A 21,812-nucleotide genomic window follows, 5' to 3' on the forward strand; every position below is an offset into this window, starting at 1 on the left:
GTGACTGGGAATTGAGGCCAAATAGCTTTCTTTTTGTTCTTTAGGTCCTTAGTTAAACCGCCTTCAGAACAAGTCTAATAAGCGATCTCTCGGGCCAACAATTTATCTGGGATGTACAAGGGTAGGACATGAGGAGGTGCTGTGCTTCCAAAAACTCGGATGTAGGTAAACCATTCTTCCCCAAACCATCTTGCGATGGGGGTGATATCAATTTGTGCCTCGGGAGAGCACCTTGGGGGATCTTTATCATATATCATTCTATGCATGGGCAGTATGAGCCCATGGCAAATCTGGTAAAAATGGGGGGCAAACTGGGAGTCCCACAAGACTTTATGATAGACATGAATGGGCAATGGGTCCTGGGTAGTCCATTGCCAGCCCATAGTAGGGAATTTTGATACAAGACAGACAGAATCCATTATATAGGCAGACAAATAGAAAGGAGGATAGAACCTTTGGGAGAAGGATCTCTTAGAACGGTAGTGGAGAACTGCCGTGTATAGAGTGTCAGAAAGGATTTTGGCCCAATCTACTATCTCGGAGTTAGTCGCGGCATCAATTAACGGTAGCCATTCAGATGGAAATTTATTGATATCGGGCTTACCAAATAGCCTACAGAGCATGGCTGCAGCAAAACAATACGGAGAGGTAAGAGAACCAGTGCTATACATACCGTTCTTATCTTTTTTTAGTGGTTCATCCCTTTTTGACCATTCCTTGGTAGTGTCTGATAGGTCCGGATTCTCTGCTGCGAACTTCCTAACAAAATCTGCATTGTAGGTCGTTTGTGGTTCAGGAAGGTGATACATGAGTTTCAGGTCTTGAGCCGCGAACGATCCCACGAGCCCATGTCCTTTGACTTTGAACTGCCTATGATGCAACTTCGCATCATCTAAAATCCACTTGATCATGTCTGTATACAGTAGGATCTTCGGCCTTGCCGCTATTCTGTGGAGGAAAGAGCACGCTAGGTCTTCCAGGGATGCTTCTGAAGGACGTGGTGCATCTGCGACAGCAGCAATTGCCTTGATTACTCTAGGGTTCTCTTCTTCTAACAGCCTATACATGCCTTCCCATGTGGAAATGCCTGCATCTTTATTGCATGCGGTATCTGTGTAGAGGGGCGCCATCTCCTTGGTCTTTTCCCTTGTCTCTGAGCTCTGAGCTTTGTTCTTCTTCCCCATCTCGCTTATCGTTTCTGGTTGATTTTGCCTTCGCACTTTGCTCCTGCAGGTTATGAGTAAAATGGAAAGATTAATCAGAAAGGTGATGGGAGAGTTTTAAATGCAATAGATAAATCAGATACGCCACCTTACGTGAAGCAAATCCGCATTAAGGCACGCGTCTTTATGCCACTTAATAACTGACAACTAATTCATTACTAACATTAAAAGCGCATAATTTCCAAGTCAGGTTATAGTAAGTGGATTTTCTTTGGGTGGCGTGCTCAAAGGAGTCGTACTAAGGTGCTTTTAAGACTCGTTTCGCATCCTTGCATGTCGCGCGATTGCAAATGGTAGTGATCGCAACATCACAGATCGTCATATCGCAGATCGCAATATCGCAGATCGCAACGATTCAAATGTTTGCCAACGTACCCTGCCTCATTTCTGCGATATGCGATCGCAACATCGCAGATCGGCGGACTTGTAAGCTTTTCTTTATGGATGCTAGTGTATTGTGATGCGATGTTGTTCACTAACACCGAGGTGATGTGCATATTGGCTTTTAGAGGGGAAACGAAGGTGTTTCTTTAATTTTAGTGATGCGACCTTAAGATTTGCTTTTATGGACACAGGTTTAGGCTTAAGTTGTCCAAGAGACCTTTCCTAAGCTTATGCTCGCAACTTCGAAAGAAATCTTTGTTTTTCAAAAAATTAACTAAGGGTCCCCATTCAATCTAGCATCATGGCCGATACTAGTTTGAACGAGGGGGGTTGTTGCTGGCCACAACAATTGGCGATTCACTTGGGAGAACCAGTTATCTCTGCTCTTTTTCTATTGACGCTTTCAAATCTTCTCAAAAAAAAAATCAGGGAATCCGAACTTTATTATAAAAAGATAAAAACAAGCAATACTTTAAAGCGTCAATGATGTTTTGTTTTAGCCCCATTCCACTCCAATTACTTGCATTCCGAGGTTGTTTTCGAGTTCAGATCAGTTATTGCTTGGTTTTGTAAAACATAAAAAAATAAAGTGTTCTCTATGTATCAACCCTTTTTAAAGAATGTCCCTTTGTCGCAGGTAGAGCCACTGCTGCCAGCAGGCCTCCATAGCCTCGACAGGGTTACCTATTATCCAGGAATGATCCTTTATCTTGCTTCAGGTTTTCGCAACTTTTTCAGAAGGATTATCCCTTTCTTGATGCTTTTTTTTTATTCTCTAAAGAACAATGTCTTGGTTTGGTGGCCAAATTATGACACAGTCATTCACTTGATTTACACTTTTGCTGAACAAGTTGGCTCGTGATGAGACCCCTTGTCTTTCGATCGCAACGATCTTGAGTCGTTGCCCTGTTTTGGTAGACAGTTTTGGCAAAGTCAGCAAGTTATAATATCTATGATTATGATAAGTCGGCTCGTGATGAGACCTCTTATTCTCTGAGATATAGCATCTTTCTAGGTCATTCCTCTGAATGTTGCATTTTCCTTTAGCAGGGAGGAAGTCAAATTCTCTTTCCTTAAGAAAGTTCTAGACGACAATGATAGGGCTACTTTTGATAATGGTTGTTTTCACAGAGAATCTTTATTCTGATATTGATACCTTTTATTGTGCTGATCTAAAACGAATTCCCCACTGAGATAGCTTTCTTTAAAATTTTATGGGTTTGAACTTTAACATCATCTTCGGGTTAAAGATCTATCGATAATAAAGACTGAATTCCCACAAGCTTAGTTGTTCACAAGAGCCGAAATTCCAAAATCTTTAACAGAGACAAGGTTTCTTCAGTAAACGTCAAATACTGTTTAGCCAGAACAAACTTATTTGGGAGAGGCAACTATTCCCTAGGGCCATGTAGAGAATATAACTAACTTTGCCTATCAATTATTGGAAGCAAAACTAATAACCTAGCTAAACTACTCTTACTCCTACTCTAATGATATACAGGAAATAACTAAGAAAAATGATATTTCCAATGGAACCAGCGATTCATTATTATTCCTAGCCGTATGAATCTTCCAAGCATTAGTAAAAAGAATTGAATTCCTCTTGGATAGAAATTGTTGGCTAGGGAATAATAACTCATAAACTCAGTTGGAATTCTGACTGGTTTTATTTTCTCATGATAGGTTCTTTCCAACTGGGTACCTATTGGATCATAGAGATTGAGATAGATTTCTTTTGTAGATCGGTGATCGTTCAATAGGAGGGATAACAAGCCAAACTGTGAAATGGGTTTCTTAACCTCGACGGCTTGTAACCCGTAGTTTGTTGACGTTAAGTTTTCAGCGATTTCGTTTGAAATGAAAGTGTTTATATATAAATCGCTGAAATCTAATCTATCAAAAATTCGAAAATCTAAACAGGAATTCGATTTTGTACAAGATGAACGTGAGTGAGAAAGAAATGATTGGGTATGTATACACATAGTGGCGTCACACGTCTGGGAGTTACTTGTAACTTTTTCCTTTTCACAAGAACTGGTCGGGTTTTGTGAATCAGGACTTAAATCATGATTGCGAACAGGGATGGAGCTTTCTTCTTGGTATGAATCGTAGATAGGAGCATCGTCTTGGATAGTAAAATTATTCAAATGAGATTTCGCTTTGAGATGAGGGTTAGATGGAATAGTTTCTGATTTAAGACGTTTCTTATGATCTGACCCTAGTTGAGTTACTTGTGACAACTCAATATCATCACAATTATCAAAGCAACTATCACGAAAGACTTTACAGTTTTCCCTAGTTTCCTCTTTTTCATTATGTGTTTTCAGACAAGGGAGATGAGGCAGCTCTCGTTTGATATGAATCATAGGCTGTGTTAAAGTGGTATCTTTATTTTGGAAACCCAGCGATGTTTCGTTTGAATAACCCTCTGTTGAAATATACTTGATGTCATGAGGGAGAAGATCGTTATTACTAAAAACATCGGGGTAAAGAGAAAAATGCGAATCTGGAACAATGCATTTAAAGACATTAAATAAATCTCGTTCATCAGATTCATTATAAGTATCGGGCCTTAGATCGTACCTTTCTGTGTAGATATTTTTTGAAAGAGAAACAAAAGGTAGATCTAACCTTGGCACCATCATTTGTTGATCTGAGATGATATCGCCTGACTTCATGTTAACGTTGTCTTCTGATGCCAGGGTATTTTCCCTTTTAGTACTTTCGCCTTTGTTTTCTGGTGTTAGAGCATGCAAAACTCCTAAGCTGAATTCTGTCAATTCAGGTACAGGAGGTAGGAAATACTCATCATAATCTGAGGATTCTTCATCTGTGAGCTCACTCTCGAGATCATACTGTAGACATTTGAGGTGAAATCGCATATTGAAATCCCTTACGGGTTCGTCTTGTTTCTGCAAATAGTCGATTTCATCATATACCTGGTCGTATTCATAGCAATCAAATTCCAAGATGAAAGTTCTAACGAATTGGTCCCAGCTGTGGACTGATGCAAATGGGAGGTTTCTGCACCATCTCCTAGCTTTCGCTGTGAATGTAAGAGTAAAAATCCTGCACAAAACGCCTTCGTCAATTTTTTGAATATCAGCATTTGAAACTCTTTGAATGAACTGCAGGGCGTGATGAAATGCAGAAGAATTATTCTCATCATTGAATTTTACCTGAGATAATAGCCTTACCACGTCTGGTGGAGTGTTGGAAGAGGCAGGAACATGGATGCAACTCCAAATGGGAATTCTGCGAGCAGACATCCTTTTCCAAGATTTCTAGTTAAAAAACATTCCAACAAGCAATATGCTCAGGCCCTCCTTCTAGCGCCAGAAATGTTGAGGGCCCCGAAGTCGGGTCAACAACAAAGGGGATACCCACCCGGTCCGGAACCTGGTTGGCGGCTCCTTACCCGTTTGGAGTAGCGGGTCCAACTAGGGATAACAGGACCAGCTTCCCGATGCATGGGATGTGTGTGTGTGTGTAGAGTCTGATTATGTTAGTTCTGAAGGCATTCTACAAATAATGTAAATCTAACTTGCAAAGTGACTCTAAGCTACTGTAATTTAATGGAAATAACACACACAAGATCTACACTAACCCGGGATATATATTTCTTCTATTATGCAATCTAGAAAGATTTCATACAATAACTGGTAATAAAGATTATTCAACCATTATAAGAATATAAACCGTTTAAGATGAACTGTTCTGCCTAAGAAGTTAAACAAAACAGTTGTGAAAAAGCACATTGCATAATCAAATCATTAGCATGTTAAGCATAAATCAATAAGTCCACCGTACAGAAGTGCCAAATGATAACCCATGTGCTCATACATTAACATGCAAACAATATCAGCTGTATATCGCTCTAGGAATACAAACAGGAATTAATCAAGAGATAAAAGTACCATTTATGACTAATTCTTACTCACAGACTTCAAGCAATAACGATCTATCTCTACTTGCTTCTAACATCTACCAAGAGTACAAAAGTGCAACATCAGTAGCAGACATTAAGACACAAACATAAATAAATCTCGATCCTTCCATTCATCAAAACCTCCTCTGAGGGTGCAGAAGTGCATGTTCTGAGGACAAGTTTTTTGACAAATTTCTGGACCCTTCTCCAATGCAATGAGAAGGGTTAAAATACTACTATCTAATCCTAATAATAGTATTATTACAAAATTTAGGACACGGTTCTCAAATGACCGCCCTTTTTCTAATTCAGTAAAACAAAAAACAAGAAAAAACAACTTTCTAAATGAAATTACTTCTTAATTTAGTCTCTGAAATTGCAGTTTTCAAGCATGGGCTTGAGAAGAGTCGGTTGGCCGACTTCTGTGTTTAACTGGGCTGTGAAAACGACATCCATAAGAGCTGGCGCTACTTTCTCGGCCGCGTTCATGATGCAACTTACTGTCATGCATTGGCTGTGGGGCTTAACTAAGTAAGTCCAGTAACTTTCCCAATTTAGTCTAGCCAATGTCTGAATTGTCTTCCCGTTTGCCTGTGCCTTCTGCTTCCATTCTGCCTCCAGCTGTAATGCGTTCGATAAGTACCCCGGGGTGGACTCTGAAATCAAATTGGCCCTGTGTAAATTTTCATTTACACAGTCGATAAATATGCTTGCCTGTGTCGTCGCTGACTCTGCTGCCTGTTCCGCCTGTGTGATTTGTTCGTCCCACTTATTGAAGAGCAGTTCCTTATGATTCTCATTAATCTTGGGTGCCCCTGCTCTTTTCCCTTCCTCGTCATTTTGCCAAGCCAGATATTCTGTTACTCTTCTGTTGGCTTGGTCATAGTCATTCCGCAATTCCACCACCTGGCTGGTGATCTTGTCGCTTAGCTCACAAAAATGCCTCCACTGTGATATTCTGCACACCATATCTTCCTGTTGTTGTGATAGTTGGTCGTTCAAGCCGATGGACTCTGAAATAAACTCTGCCAGCTTGGGTTCATCTTTGTGCATTTCTTGCACCGAGTGCAGCTGCTTTTCTTTTTCTTCAATACTTCTTTGGTGGCTCACCTGCATCTAGCAAAAGTCTTCTTGTAGCTTTTCAAGCTGCTTGGAGGCTTCAGCGTTCACATTGGCTTGTCGCAACTGTTGTTGCAGCAGTTGTATTTGACTCTCGCGTTCTTTTAGAAGTTGCTGAACTTCAGAAGCCTTATCGATAGTCGCAGAAGCGTATGCTCCTGCAATCTGAGACAATTTCGTGAGATTGTCGGTTGGATTGTTATTTGGGTCTTTCCACAAGACATCTAGGTGTTCAGCATTTTGAGATAGAGCGTCTTCGAGCTTTCTTTTCTTTCTTTGTCTCCTTACAACTACCCTGTGCTGTGGGCTGTAGAATACGTCCAGTGGAGGGATCTCTTCTACGCTAAGTAGAAGTTCTGAGGATGGAGCGATAGGAAGATGCTCCATTTCTGCGGTACTACTGACTATGGTTGAGAAGACCTCTTCCACCACCTGTGTATTGCTCACAGGTGTTTTCGGGGCTTGGCCTTCAAGATTAATTAGTTCATTGAAGGTCTCCCATTCTTTATCTAGTTCTGCTGTAACCAGAGGTGCTTCGGTGACGGGAGGGGGAACTTCTCTTGGTGGCGAGGCGGCAACTTGCTGCTGAGCCATCGAACTTGACTGAGCCGTGTCCTTGATTGTTTCTTCGTTCTTGTCTTCTTTGTGGACAGATTCTTTAGGATCTGGAGATATTTCTTTTACGGCGCTGGAATCAGATTTGGAGGCGTTGGAGTGTTCACTGAGGCTCATGCTCGGAGTCGGTTCTCTGGTAGCTACTCGCAGTCTTTCCAGTGGAACATTAACCAGCCTTCTTTCTCTATACAACGTGAATTTCCGGAAGTCATCCGGGGACAGCCTTGACTGAGCTTCCCGCAAAACTTCTTCGAGCGAGTTCTTGCCCTGAAAGAGATCGTCGAATAGATCTTTCTGCCGAGAGAACACACTTATCCTGACGTTAGTTGTAAATTCCTGGGCCACCTTATTTGGGTCAAATGGCATTGGTGAGAATTTAAATAGTTGGAGACACGTCACATTCTCCACCTCGCCAAAAGCGTGTCCCACATCGAATAAAGAGAAGGCCCCACATGTGACTGGGAATTGAGGCCAAATAGCTTTCTTTTTGTTCTTTAGGTCCTTAGTTAAACCGCCTTCAGAACAAGTCTGATAAGCGATCTCTCGGGCCAACAATTTATCTGGGATGTACAAGGGTAGGACATGAGGAGGTGTTGTGCTTCCAAAAACTCGGATGTAGGTAAACAATTCTTCCCCAAACCATCTTGCGATGGGGGTGATATCAATTTGTGCCTCAGGAGAGCATCTTGGAGGATCTTTATCATATATCATTCTATGCATGGGCAGTATGAGCCCATGGAAAATCTGGTAAAAATGGGGGGCAAACTGTGAGTCCCACAAGACTTTATGATAGACATGAATGGGAAATGGGTCCTGGGTAGTCCATTGCCAGCCCATAGTAGGGAATTTTGATACAACACAGACAGAATCCATTATATAGGCAGACAAATAGAAAGGAGGATAGAACCTTTGGGAGAAGGATCTCTTAGAACGGTAGTGGAGAACTGCCGTGTATAGAGTGTCAGAAAGGATTTTGGCCCAATCTACTATCTCGGAGTTAGTCGCGGCACCAATTAACGGTAGCCATTCAGATGGAAATTTATTGATATCGGGCTTACCAAATAGCCTACAGAGTAGGGCTGCAGCAAAACAATACGGAGAGGTAAGAGAACCAATGCTATACATACCGTTCTTATCTTTTTTTAGTGGTTCATCCCTTTTTGACCATTCCTTGGTAGTGTCTGATAGGTCCGGATTCTCTGCTGCGAACTTCCTAACAAAATCTGCATTGTAGGTCGTTTGTGGTTCAGGAAGGTGATACATGAGTTTCAGGTCTTGAGCCGCGAACGATCCCACGAGCCCATGTCCTTTGACTTTGAACTGCCTATGATGCAACTCCGCATCATCTAAAATCCACTTGATCATGTCTGTATACGGTAGGATCTTCGGCCTTGCCGCTATTCTGTGGATGAAAGAGCACGCTAGGTCTTCCAGGGATGCTTCTGAAGGACGTGGTGCATCTGCGACAGCAGCAGTTGCCTTGATTATTCTAGGGTTCTCTTCTTCTAACAGCCTATACATGCCTTCCCATGTGGAAATGCCTGCATCTTTATTGCATGCGGTATCTGTGTAGAGGGGCGCCATCTCCTTGGTCTTTTCCCTATTCTCTGAGCTCTGAGCTTTGTTCTTCTTCCCCATCTCGCTTATCGTTTCTGGTTGATTTTGCCTTCGCACTTTGCTCCTGCAGGTTATGAGTAAAATGGAAAGATTGATCAGAAAGGTGATGGGAGAGTTTTAAATGCAAGAGATAAATCAGATACGCCACCTTACGTGAAGCAAATCCGCATTAAGGCACGCGTCTTTATGCCACTTAATAACTGACAACTAATTCATTACTAACATTAAAAGCGCATAATTTCCAAGTCAGGTTATAGTAAGTGGATTTTCTTTGGGTGGCGTGCTCAAAGGAGTCATACTAAGGTGCTTTTAAGACTCGTTTCACATCCTTGCATGTCGGGCGATTGCAAATGGTAGTGATCGCAACATCGCAGATCGCCATATCGCAGATCGCAATATCGCAAATCGCAACGATTCAAATGTTTGCCAACGTACCCTGCCTCATTTCTGTGATATGCGATCGCGCGATCGCAACATCGCAGATCGGCGGACTTGTAAGCTTTTCTTTATGGATGCTAGTGTATTGTGATGCGATGTTGTTCACTAACACCGAGGTGATGTGCATATTGGCTTTTAGAGGGGAAACGAAGGCGTTTCTTTAATTTTAGTGATGCGAACTTAAGATTTGCTTTTATGGACACAGGTTTAGGCTTAAGTTGTCCAAGAGACCTTTCCTAAGCTTATGCTCGCAACTTCGAAAGAAATATTTGTTTTTCAAAAAATTAACTAAGGGTCCCCATTCAATCTAGCATCATGGTCGATACTAGTTTGAACGAGGGGGGTTGTTGCTGGCCACAACAGACCCTAACAGGTGTTAACATTTTTTCTATAGAATATTTCTCTTATATGGCTAAGTATGCATTGATAATAAAAAAAATTGTATGTTACATGGCTTAATAGCTATGGTTTTTAGGTGTTTCTATTTTTTTCTTAAACTACTTTTTCGTTGTTGTGCTATTTTTACCTTTCCACATTGGTGATAGATTTTTTTTTTTTAATTACAATATCATATAAGATCAACATATGAGGGGTAAGTTTGACTAAGCAAGGGATGCATTTCTTTCTGCAACATGGGTGGAGGCTCTGAGAACAATTTTTCTATGATATGTATCTAAATGGGCACCGATTTTCGCTAATATGTGTGGTGCTTCACCTTGATGATCGAGGTGCACTAGTACTTCACTTTGTTCTAGGAGTGCCAATAACAGTAATGCTCCACTTTGGTCTTATGCATTGGTTCCCCACTCTAGATATTTTGCACTTAATAGATGATTGGTTTTGTGGTGTGGAGTTTTCATCTGCATGCAATAGTTGAATCGTATTTTAATTACAAGGAACACGTGTAAAGTGGCTTGAGGGTATTATATTCACCATAGTTTTGTTTTGTAAGAATAATTATAGTATATAATATATTATTAAATTGTAAAACTATAGTTTTTTACTTTTGTTTTCATTTTAAGTTCTTATTTCATGTCTTCATAAATCTATTTTTTTGGTGGCAAACAATGAAAGTTTTGCTTCCCATTTTATAATGTTTTCAAGTTTTTAAGTAAAAAACATTTTTTTTCAAATTTAGATACATGTAATAACAATGGGAATTTGAAAAAGTCCATGATCTTGTGATTTCTATGGGACAGAGAATTCTATGCACGCCTTGCTCTCGCTAGGTCAAGCCGTCTTTTAACTTGCCTTGGCCTTCGGCTCTCAGCCATGGCCCCTCCGGAAGCTTCACCGGAGGCGGCCGCCACCCAGCAGGTCTTCTCTGCTCTGGTTAAGTCACTACCTCCTCAACGACCACGCCCAACAATGTCCAAGTTTGTGAAGAAGCTCGATGGCCTACAAGAAGTCAATCTGCCTCTAACTCTACCTCACATGGTCGCTCTTTATTTAGCTGATCGAGGTCTCATTGGACAATTTACTAGTCTCTGGCCATCTCCGAAGACAGTGCAGAGATGGGTAGAACGAAACTGGGCTGATAAAATTCAAGGCAAAATCTCCATCCGATTCTGTGGGAAAGGGTATTTCACCTTCCATTTCGAGTCAAGAGAAGATAAAGATCTAATCTTCAAAAATGGACCATATTTTATGGACTCCAGAGGCCTATACCTTAACAAATGGACACCGGATTTCGATCCCAAGTTGGATGTTCCGAGTGTTGTTCCTGTTTGGGTTAGGCTCACTCACCTTCCCCTCCACTGTTGGGGAGACGAATCGGTTAGAGCTAGAATGCTGTTGGAAGATTCATTGATCGTAGTGAGCCGAAAGATAATATGCAATCTTGTGCTCACATATGCGTAGAAGTTGATCTAGGCAAAGGCCTTCCTGAGGCCATCAAGCTCAAAGTGGACGATTGGACTCATATCCAGCAATTGGACTATGAACAAATCCCGTTCAAATGCAAGGTATGTCACGAATATGGCCATTTTGCCAACCGTTGTACTAAATTAGTTGATGTAGAGAATGTTTCACAGGATGAGCAATGGGAAACAGTCAATAAAAAGAAGACATCCTCCATCTCCAAAAACCCCCTGTCTCTGATCCTCCCATTCATAATCCTTCTTTTCCCTCCTCCTCTTCCCCCTCTAACTCCTCCCTTCCCTCACCCCATCCTCCTCCTCCTCCTTCATCTTCTAATCCCTTCTCTGTTCTCTCACCCCCTGAAGATAATCCCCCTCCCTTGCCCCAAGCTGCTGCATCTGATCCCCCTCCCCTGCTTATCTCCTCTTCCCTATCCCAAGATCCTCCCTCATCCAGACTTACCAGGAGCACTTCGAAAGAGCATGGAGCAGCTTTGGACACACAAAAAAAGCATGGGCCAGGAAGGAAGTCTGCCAAGCAGCAGAGAGATGAAAACGCTTAGAAGGATATCGCCATGGGCACTCAGAACCCCATAGAGTCATATATCTTGGGACAATATGAAAAAGAAACAGTACACAAGGAGCAAGGAGGGCGAGCAACTCTCTGTACCCCTCATACTCAATGATGAAAGTTCTCTCCTGGAATAGTAGGGGACTAGGGCACCCCTCCAAAATAGTTGCCTTAAAAGATCTTATAAATCATGAGAAACCTGGAATTCTTTTGGTACAAGAAACAAAACAAGGACAACAAGAAATGAAAGGAATCATTGGTCAACAAAAGCAGTACAATGGTAGCATTTGCGAATCAAGGGGCACTTCCGGGGGAATCGCAACCCTATGGAATCACAACATATGGAATCTCATAACAGACACAGTCAGCCAGCATTAGATAAAGACCATTCTAGAGAACATTAGAGACAGCCAAAGGATAGTCATTTATAACATCTATGCACCAAACCATTATAGAGATAAAGAACAGTGTTGGGCTGCCCTTAAAGCAAATATAGATGAAGAAGAAAACAACAATATTATTCTTGGGGGAGACCTCAATCTCATTCCACATTCAAATCAGAAAATGGGAGGCTACTTCAATCCAGATCCCTATAGAACGCAGTTGGAGACCATCATGCAGGATCACGATCTTATTGACATTGTCCCAAAAATCGAAGGTTCACCTGGAGCAATCGCAGGTTGGGCAAAGGCAATATCATGGAGAGGTTGGATAGAATTATGGTGAATGTCATGTTTCTCTCCTCCTTTTCTACTGCCTACGCGACCATCCTTCCCTTCTCTACTTCTGATCACTATCCCACTACTCTTGTCCTCGAAGCCCACTGCCCCTTAGGACCCATCCCCTTCAAATACAGCCCCCTGTGGAACAGCATACCAGCTTCCAAAGAAATCATTCAAAGCACTTGGTGTCAGCACATAGAAGGATCGTCGGGGTATATATTGGAAAATAAGCTAAGAAGGACTAAATACGCCTTAAAGGATTGGCCAAAAAACTGCTACATGGAGCCTGAGAAAGAAAACAAGAAATAAAAACCAAACTGGATAACATTCACAGCATAATAGAGGAACAAGGACTTCTATAGGAAGACAAGGACCATGAAAGTGAACTCTATTTCCAGCTTTATTGCGCCAATAGAGAGGAGCCAAAATGGAGAATAAAATCTCGGCAGCTATGGCTGCAAGGAGGAGATAAAAACTCTGCTTTCTTTCATAAGCAGGCTACGGTTCGGAAAATTAGGAACAATGTTACATCTATCATTGATGGAGAAGGCAATCTTCAAACCACTCAAGGTGCTATTAGAAAGGTAGCTTCAGATCATTACAATGCTCTCCTAACATAAACGAAAGAGGATGAAGGTTATTTAGATTTGCTGCAATATCTCCCTATTGGGATCAGCAAGGAAATAAATGATAGCTTGGTCAAGGAGATTGAAGAAGAAGAAATAAGAGAATTTATCTGGACTCTCCAACCGGACAAAGCTCCTAGACTAGATGGCTTCCCAATATGCTTCTACAAAGCTTACTGGGGAACAATTAAAAAAGATCTAGTCAAAATGATAAAATGGATTCAGCGTAAGGGCAAAATTGGAGGTTTCACCAATGCCACCCATCTTGCCCTTCTTCCAAAAGAGAACTGTCCCTCATCTTTCTCCCGATTTCGACCCATTTCTCTTTGCAATTCTTCTTACAAAATCCTGACCAAAATCCTTGCCACTCACCTCAAACCTCTTCTCCCTTCGATCATCTCTGAAAACCAAGGAGGATTCCTGGCCAATAGGCAAATCTCCGACTCTATCCTCCTCGTTCAAGAAGCTATTCATTCCAGCCAATCTAGAAAAGAAAAAGGTTTTATTCTGAAATTAGACCTGGCCAATGCCTTTGACAGAGTCAAGCATTCCTTCCTCATTGTTGTTCTAAAGAAAATGGGATTTGTTGCGCCCTTCCTTGATCTCATCAAAGCTTGCATTTTTGGCCCTTGGATTTCTCCTCTTGTTAACGACAGACCTAGACCTTCCTTCCAATCTTCTCGAGGGCTAAGACAAGGCTGCCCCCTCTCTCCTTATTTGTTCATCTTGATGGTCTCATTACTGGCATTAAATTGGAGAATGGGGTCAAAAACATAAATCATTCTCAATTTATTGATGATACTTTGTTAATAGTAGGAGCTTCCAACATTATAGCCCGCCGCTTCAAAGCCCTCTTGGACAAATACATGAGCTACTCATGAGGTATGGTTAATCAACTCAAAATTTGCATCTATGGCTAGAACACTACAGCTCAAGTCCTTCATAACATCACCAACACCTTTGGGGTCCCTTGCAAATTAGATTGGGAGCACTTCACTTATCTGGGCATGCCAATGAGTGTTGGTCCTCTGAAAACTGAAGTGTGGGATATCATCATAGATAAAATGAAAAGGAAAGTGCAACAATGGGGTTCCACATGGCTCAATCCAGCAGGTCGCCTTGTTCTTTTGAAAACAGGTCTATCTTCTCTTCCCTTATACCAATTTACGCTTCTGCAAGCACCTGCCATTTTCCATCATAAAATGGAAATCATTCTCCGCCACTTCCTTTGGCAAGGGGGGGAAAATGAAAAAAAGAAGTTCAATCTTGTTAGTTGGAAGCAGGTCATTCAAACCCACGATCGTGGAGGACTAGGAATCAGATCTCCCAAGTTCCTAAATCTGGCTTTTGGTGGCAAGATCATTTGGAGATTCATCAGTGGCCATTCAACTTGGTGGAAAAGAGTGTTGGAGGCCAAATATCTAAACTTTCCAAGACAACACCTTTTAGATAGCGATATCCCCAACAGAGGTTGCTCCAAAATCTGGAGATTGTGCAAGAAAGCAATCCCCTTTCTGGCCCAAAACATCTCTAAAGTTCCTAGGGGCAGCACCAATATCAACATTGGAGTAGACAAAATTATGGGATAGCAACCTATCAGCAGCTAACCTAGAACTGATCAAATTCTCTCCTTCTTTGACAACATAGGGCTTCATTATTTGGGTCAGATCTCCCAATGGGATACCCAATCTCAGATTTGGAAGGGATGGACTTTTCCATCCATTCCCATAGACCTCAAGGTGAGTTTCGCTATTCTCCAAGCTCACCTCCATAGCATCGCTCCTATTAAAAAAAATGATATCGACAGCTTTCGATGGGATCCTTCGGGGTCCAATTACACAATTCAAGCTACCCATCAGTATATCTGTAATAGCAAACACCCCACGCCCATTTGGAATCATTGGAAAACTCTCTGGAAGTTTGAGGCCATCCCAAAAATTAAATTCTTCATTTGGGCTCTCCTAAAAGGGAAAATCCTCACTTCTGACAACTTGAAAAAAAGAGGCATAATTGGTCCCTCCTGATGCCCAAACTACCAAGCTGCTGAAGAATCCATCCAGCATCTCTTTATTGCCTGCCCCTTCGCCACTTCCTGTTGGAGAGAAATATCCTTCAACGACCTTCTCCCCTGGGATCCCCATAACTCCATTGGAGAAGTTTTGCACCTTTGGAAGAAGAGCTACCCATGGCAACAAAAGAAGAACAACATAGTCAAAAGGGTTTGGGATACTCTTCCCTACTCCCTCCTATGGAACATTTGGTTGGCAAGAAACCGCATGGTGTTCAAAGATAAAGAAACCATCACAAGGAAGCTTTGTAACAAGGCAAAGAGTCTTACTTTAGAAACCATCTCAGCAAAAAATCAGAAGCAAATTGATATCACTGGTCTCTGTGTTGAAGAAAGGAACTTCATAGGTTCTTTGTTAGATAAAAGCAATAGCAACCAGAGTGGAAGTAACATCAGCAACCAGCTCAACACTTCTAAACATAGGTGGAAATTAATATTAAAGAAGAGGAGTTATAAACTTAGCTCAGCAATAGCAACTCCCACTATCTCTTCTTCGATGGAGCCTCCAAATCTAACCCTAGAACAACAGGGGTAGGTGGAGTAATCTACAATACTAACAGAGATATCAGAATCACTTATGAATGGGGGCTCGGCCCTCTCTCCAACAATAGGGCAGAAGCTCTAGCTCTTTATCAAGGGCTCATCCAACTTCAAAAACTGGGAATTAACAAAGCAATGATCTTTGGTGACTCAGCAACCATCATCAGTCTTATGGTCCACAACCGAAATGCCTCCAATGTACTTTTCCAACAAGCCATCAACCGGTGTCAAGCTCTCACTCATCAAAAGACTGATCTTCGATTCTTCCATGTTCTTCGAACTCTTAACAAGGAAGTTGACATTTGTGCCAATTGAGCATGTAGCAGACCCATAGGCAATCTCCTCTGCAATTCTATCGAATCCCAACACTATCTACCTTGATCAAATTCATTTCAATGCTCAGAATGGACAGTGGCAAATCAATTGGCTCAGTCTCCTACAGCGTCTTCAAGAAATGTCGGGCCCTGAACTCTGCAAAAATCTGCCTTGTCAGCCATCAGAATCATGACCACTCAATTGAATCTCTGAACTCGATCCGCTTTTCTCATTTCAGTCCCATCACCCATGCTACTCTGCCCAGTCATTTCCTCCCCCGTGACCCTCCCCGTGTTTTTCTCGTGATTTATTCTCTTCTCTCCATCTACCGGTCATTCAATCCCGCCTTCTTATTCGCTCTCTCCTCCCCTCATTCCTGCATCGTCCCTTCATCTTGGCTCCTCCCGTTGGTAGCTTCCCGCTCTTTTGCGTTGAACCATCGGCCCCCCTCCCTTCTCTTCTTCTCTCATCCCCCAAGCTCACTTCGCCCAGGCTCATCGGATCTACACCTTCGCAGAGCCCTCCTCATAGCTTGTGTTCTCGCAATGGCAAGAAGCGAAGACTGTCTCCACTGTGTCGATCTGCAAGCAGAGTTGGAACAAATCCGTGCTCACCAGAAGATTCTGGATGCTAAAATTGACATTCATACCCGGATCTCCAGCGAGAAGCATGAGGTAGACATCAATCTTTTCCTCCATCGAGTTTCTTCACTTCAGGAACAGTTTAACGATCTCTCCAACAGATGCAGCCATGCCCAGGAATCCATCAACATTCTGAAGTTTATGATGGAGAAAAGAAATGCTCCCAACACCAGCTCTTCAAGCCTAAGGAACACTGAAGTCGATAGCAAGCCTGAAGAATCTACAGCGCACCAAATCAGCCATATTAACATAGATTAAGCATGCACTGCAAATTTTGCTTCTTGTTATTCCAGTTCATTAGAATCTATACTTGTCCAGGTTTTCAAAAAGTCAGAAATGACAGGAGCAAAGAGGAATTTTGTCTCCCTTGTAGTGTTTTCCTGCTTTGCTTCTCGAGCATAATGCCTTGTAATTCAGGAGCTTAGCCTCCTCAATCTTTTTTGGAATATAAACAACAATCGATTATGTAAAAAAAAACAATGGGAATTTAATAAGACAAAACTCCTTTTGTGAAAGAGGTTAAATTGAAACTACCATAAAAAGTTAAATTGCAACTAGGGGTAGTATTTGGTATATATATGAGATTAAAGATAGATGTTATTAGAAATCACATGATCACATAGGAGGTAGCCTCAATGATAACTGCAAGTAGTATTGGCTTTCTTATATATATTTTCTAGGCTAAAACCACATTTTGGCATTAGAGTAAGACCCAAGACTTTTTATGATTAGTCAAAAGCTCAACTTCCTTGGACGTAAGAAAAGAAGTCAATGGCCCAAGACCCAAAGGTATCTAGAAAGAGTAGAAGTTTGCACCCGTAAATACCACAAAATAGTCATTTCAAGTGGTGCCATTTTCCTTAAATAACAATGATAAGTCAACTTTGATTTTTGGATAAAAACAAATGATTTTTATCCTCACTATTTATAAACAATTGAGTCATAATAGGTTTTTCCACCTTTTGGGAATTTTTATTTTTTTCCCTCGAAGAAAAAGCATATTTTTATTTCTATCTAGAAACCAAAATACAATCTTTATAATTATAATATATGGAGACAACATAGAAGGATTTAACGAGACATATTTAATATATGTACTTTGTACATGCATGCTTGTATTCCTTTTAAAATGCTTATCATTGAGCTATTGATATATAAAAATTGTCCTTGACATTAGTTCCAAAAAAGTTCCAAATATGTAACTGACATAAATACATGGCTTTTCCCACCCACATACATATTTTAAAATTAAAAAGAAAAAGAAAAAAGCAAGACTTGGTAAATATATAGGAACCCCTCCATACCCATCTTCTATAATTTGGTTCCATAAACCATTCAGACTCTCCATGGAAAGGGAATCATCTTATTCACAAAGCTTCCAAAACAATTGTGTGAAGAAATCGGTTGAAATTTTCTAGCTAATTCCTTCAAATATATAAATATAAAAAAAAAAAAAAAAAATAAAAATAAAAAAAAAAAAAAAAAAAAAAAAATTGTGTAAGCCTGAGTTTTGAACTTGAATATCATCCTTTATCAATTTGATAGTGAAGTTTGAATCTCCCAAAACCCACGAATTAACTACCCTTTTATTCATTACAATCTTCAAAAGAAATAATAGAGTCTACAGTCCACCATAATTATCAGTCCCCAAGCCTACATTTCCCTTGCCTATAAAGAAGTGAGTATCAAAGAGAAGTACATAACCCAAGCCATATACATGTGCATTCCTTTGGTTGGCTCCATAAAACTATCCCTCCAGGTATTGTTTTATCTGTCACCAAATCTTCTATCCTCTTGGGCCTTCTTGTCTTAACATGAATATGAAAATGGGGTAATAAAGCAAAAGCATATGCAAAGACTTGAAAATATGGAGCCTACTTGTCCTCAAATATCAAGTCATTCATATCTAACCAAATTATCTAAATAACCAAAAAGGTAACAACTCTATACATTTTTAGCTCCCTCCTCTCAAATCATTCCTTAAAATTCTCTTTTAATGATTCCTTCATCCAAAAATTTCGAAGGCCTGGGGACCTTCTATTTCCCTCCATAGCTACATAGAGATAGGGCACCTCATAAAGAGGTGGGAGTTGATTTCCTCATGGGATTTACACATGTAACACCAGCTTGCCCCAATTTTGTTCCTTTTTTGTAAGTTGTCCAATTTCATACTTTATTCATTAATACCAACCACATAAATAATGTGCATTTGGTAGGAGCTTTCACCTTCTGTATTTAAAACACCACCAGACTTATTCTTCAATTGATGGGTTTTTAAGGGCCAAATAGCTAAGATTAACTATATCATCACCCCCTATTTTATTCAAATTCGATGGTATTTCATCTAAAGTTTCCTTTAGTCTGATATGTGTTCTTCTTAGCTCATTCAAGTATTGCTCCTAGGTCTGGGTTGGATTCTCTACCAAGCCAAGATCTTTTCATGAGAGACATCCTTGTGTCTAGACATATCTATCTTATGCAAATCACATATACCCCATTTATAAGAGAGAGAGATATAACTTTCCACTGGTTGGAAACATTTTGTATGTTTTTCCAATCAATTAGTGAATTGAGGTTATATACTTCAGACTCATCATTTTGCTCCACAAATTGTTCTTGGGTATCATCTATAAATGGATATCTTTTGAACCCAGACCCCTAAATTCTTAGGACTAGATATCAACTTTCATCTAGCTAAATGAGAACCCTTGTATTCACTAAAACCCTTCTACAGGTGGTTATACCAACATTTTTTTAATCTTTTTAGAATATGATTATATGTCCTAATGTATGCTAAAAATTGGAATGGCTTAAAGTAGATAAACAATCAATAATAACCCACCCCCCCCTTATTATCCATCTATTGCACAAAAAACATATCTTTTTCTCTATTCTAGAAAGTAACCATCTCTAATCCTCCTTCCTATAATTGTTTGGTTTTAAGGAAAACTTAAGATATCTAAGACCTTCTTCAACATCGAAATGTTGGAATGAGAAAGACTTGGCTATTGTATTGGTCATCTAGGCATCAAAATTGACTTTAATCTTAGTAGCAATAATAAACAACTCTGAAATGTCCTTAATATTTTGACACTCCCTTGTGTTATCTTGACCTAAGAGTAAAATATCATCAACAAAGAGAAAATGAATAAGATAGACCCCTCTACCAACCTAAAATATTTTTAGTTATCTATGATTTATTTTTCATATATATCCCTACCAAGTCCCTAAGCTACCACCAAAAATAAATAGGGTGACAAAGAACATCATTGACAAAGCACTTTGGAAAACTTGAAGAAAGAAGAGGTCAAGTCATTGATCAACACATGCAATGTAGGTGAAGTCACACAAGACGTGATCCACTTCACCAAAGGAAATAAAAAACCCAAATGAATCAAAATAAGTCTAATATATAACCATGAGACTCTATCATAAGCTTTGCATAGGTCTAGTTTTATAATAGTAGTAGGAAGGTGCAATTTTTTTATTAAGTGAAGCACTTCTTGGGTTCATCATATAGCCTCATTTATCAACCTCCCTTCTAAGAACCCAAACTACTCTAGAGACATGTATCTTGATATTGCCCTGAATCCATTAGAGAGGGAATAAGAATCCTAGGCTAAACTCTCGTATCTAGCACTCAGGATTGTATGGTAGGGAATAAAACCCCTTTTCGAGGCATCTAATTGTGGGATGTATGTAGGCTCCTTACTATAATATGTCATTGTTGAATACTCTTTTGTTCTCTCAATCTAGCTCTCTCTTTTAAGGGCCAAAGGAAGAAATGTTCCAGCGGTGGGTTAAGCGAGGGAGTAGGTGGGACACTTATTTTTCCAACCCTTCCCCTTCATCCTGATGAGAATATATTTTGGGGTGGTAAATATAGTAAGAAAATGTGGCATGGTCCCTACCAAAATAAACAGAGGGTGGATGAAGTACTTGGTAAAATACCTTAATAAACATAAGCAACACATAGTAAATTCAGTAAGAAAAGGGGGAGGTATTTGTCGCTCTATTTTTCCCAAACTATTTACCCACCCAACCCAATCCCCAGTTTTATTTGCTCGATCATCGGGAGAGGGAAGATTGCTTCGGGTGCAAGTGACAAAAAAGAGAGCTCTTTCCCTACCACCCACATAGATTCCCGCTACAACATTAACCCTAGGACATGGTTGTAGATGGAGGAGTGAAAAACTAATCTATCAGGGAAATCCTACTTTGGAATCACAGCAATTAATGTTGAATTGAAGTTCCTTGGAATGTTCCTTGCTAATATAACCTCCTCTACAATCCTTAACAGATTATCTCCAATAAGATCAAAAAATCCATATAGAACTATATAGGCCATGCATAAAGTCCTAGATTCCTATCCTTCTCGAAGGAGCTTAGGACCTTCAATAGATCTTCCCAAGAAATATCCTTCAACAATTCCTCATCGTCCTCATGTTACACCATCCTAGGAAAGTATGAGACCACATTGAGAATTTTTGTAATGTTTTATATATTGGGTTATTTAAAAATATGTGAAAAGTTATTTACACCCAAGTCTACTAGTCCTTTTAATCCTCTAATCTTATTACCATTAGCATCAAACATATCCCAGATAATATTCTAGATTTTTTTTTAAATGAGAAAAAACTATACAAATACTTTGTATTCTAATCACCTAAACTTATCAATGTTTCCCTACTCGTAATCCTACATTCTTTTACACTATCTCAAAGAAGCTTATTCTTCAAAGCTTCCATCTGTTTGATATTATTCAATACTTCATAATTGCATATACCATTAGGTTTTACTTTGTATTCCTATTCCAAATTTTGTTCAACTTCCCTCAAAGTTTGATCTCTAGCCTTAAGCCTCACGTTGGCCTAAGGAATTACTTTGTTTTTAACCAATCAAAGAGAATTGGTAAACTGGATATAGGAAGACTCCTTAATATGTGCATCATACTTTTTTCTAATAAGACTTGACTAGATCTTGGAAATCCTCCTTTGCAACCCAAGATGGATTATATTTAAAAGGTGCCTTATGTTTGTCATCACTTAGGCTTAATTCCAAATAAATGGGAAAATGGTGGTAACATCTCATAGTATCGATCCATGATCTATAGCTAGTAAAATTTTCCAACAATGGATGGTCGACC

This window comes from Pinus tabuliformis, chromosome 8 (assembly GCF_031772625.1).
Source record: "Pinus tabuliformis cultivar Carrire ecotype Pingquan chromosome 8, CPIR1, whole genome shotgun sequence".
NCBI classification, from domain to species: Eukaryota; Viridiplantae; Streptophyta; class Pinopsida; order Pinales; family Pinaceae; genus Pinus; species Pinus tabuliformis.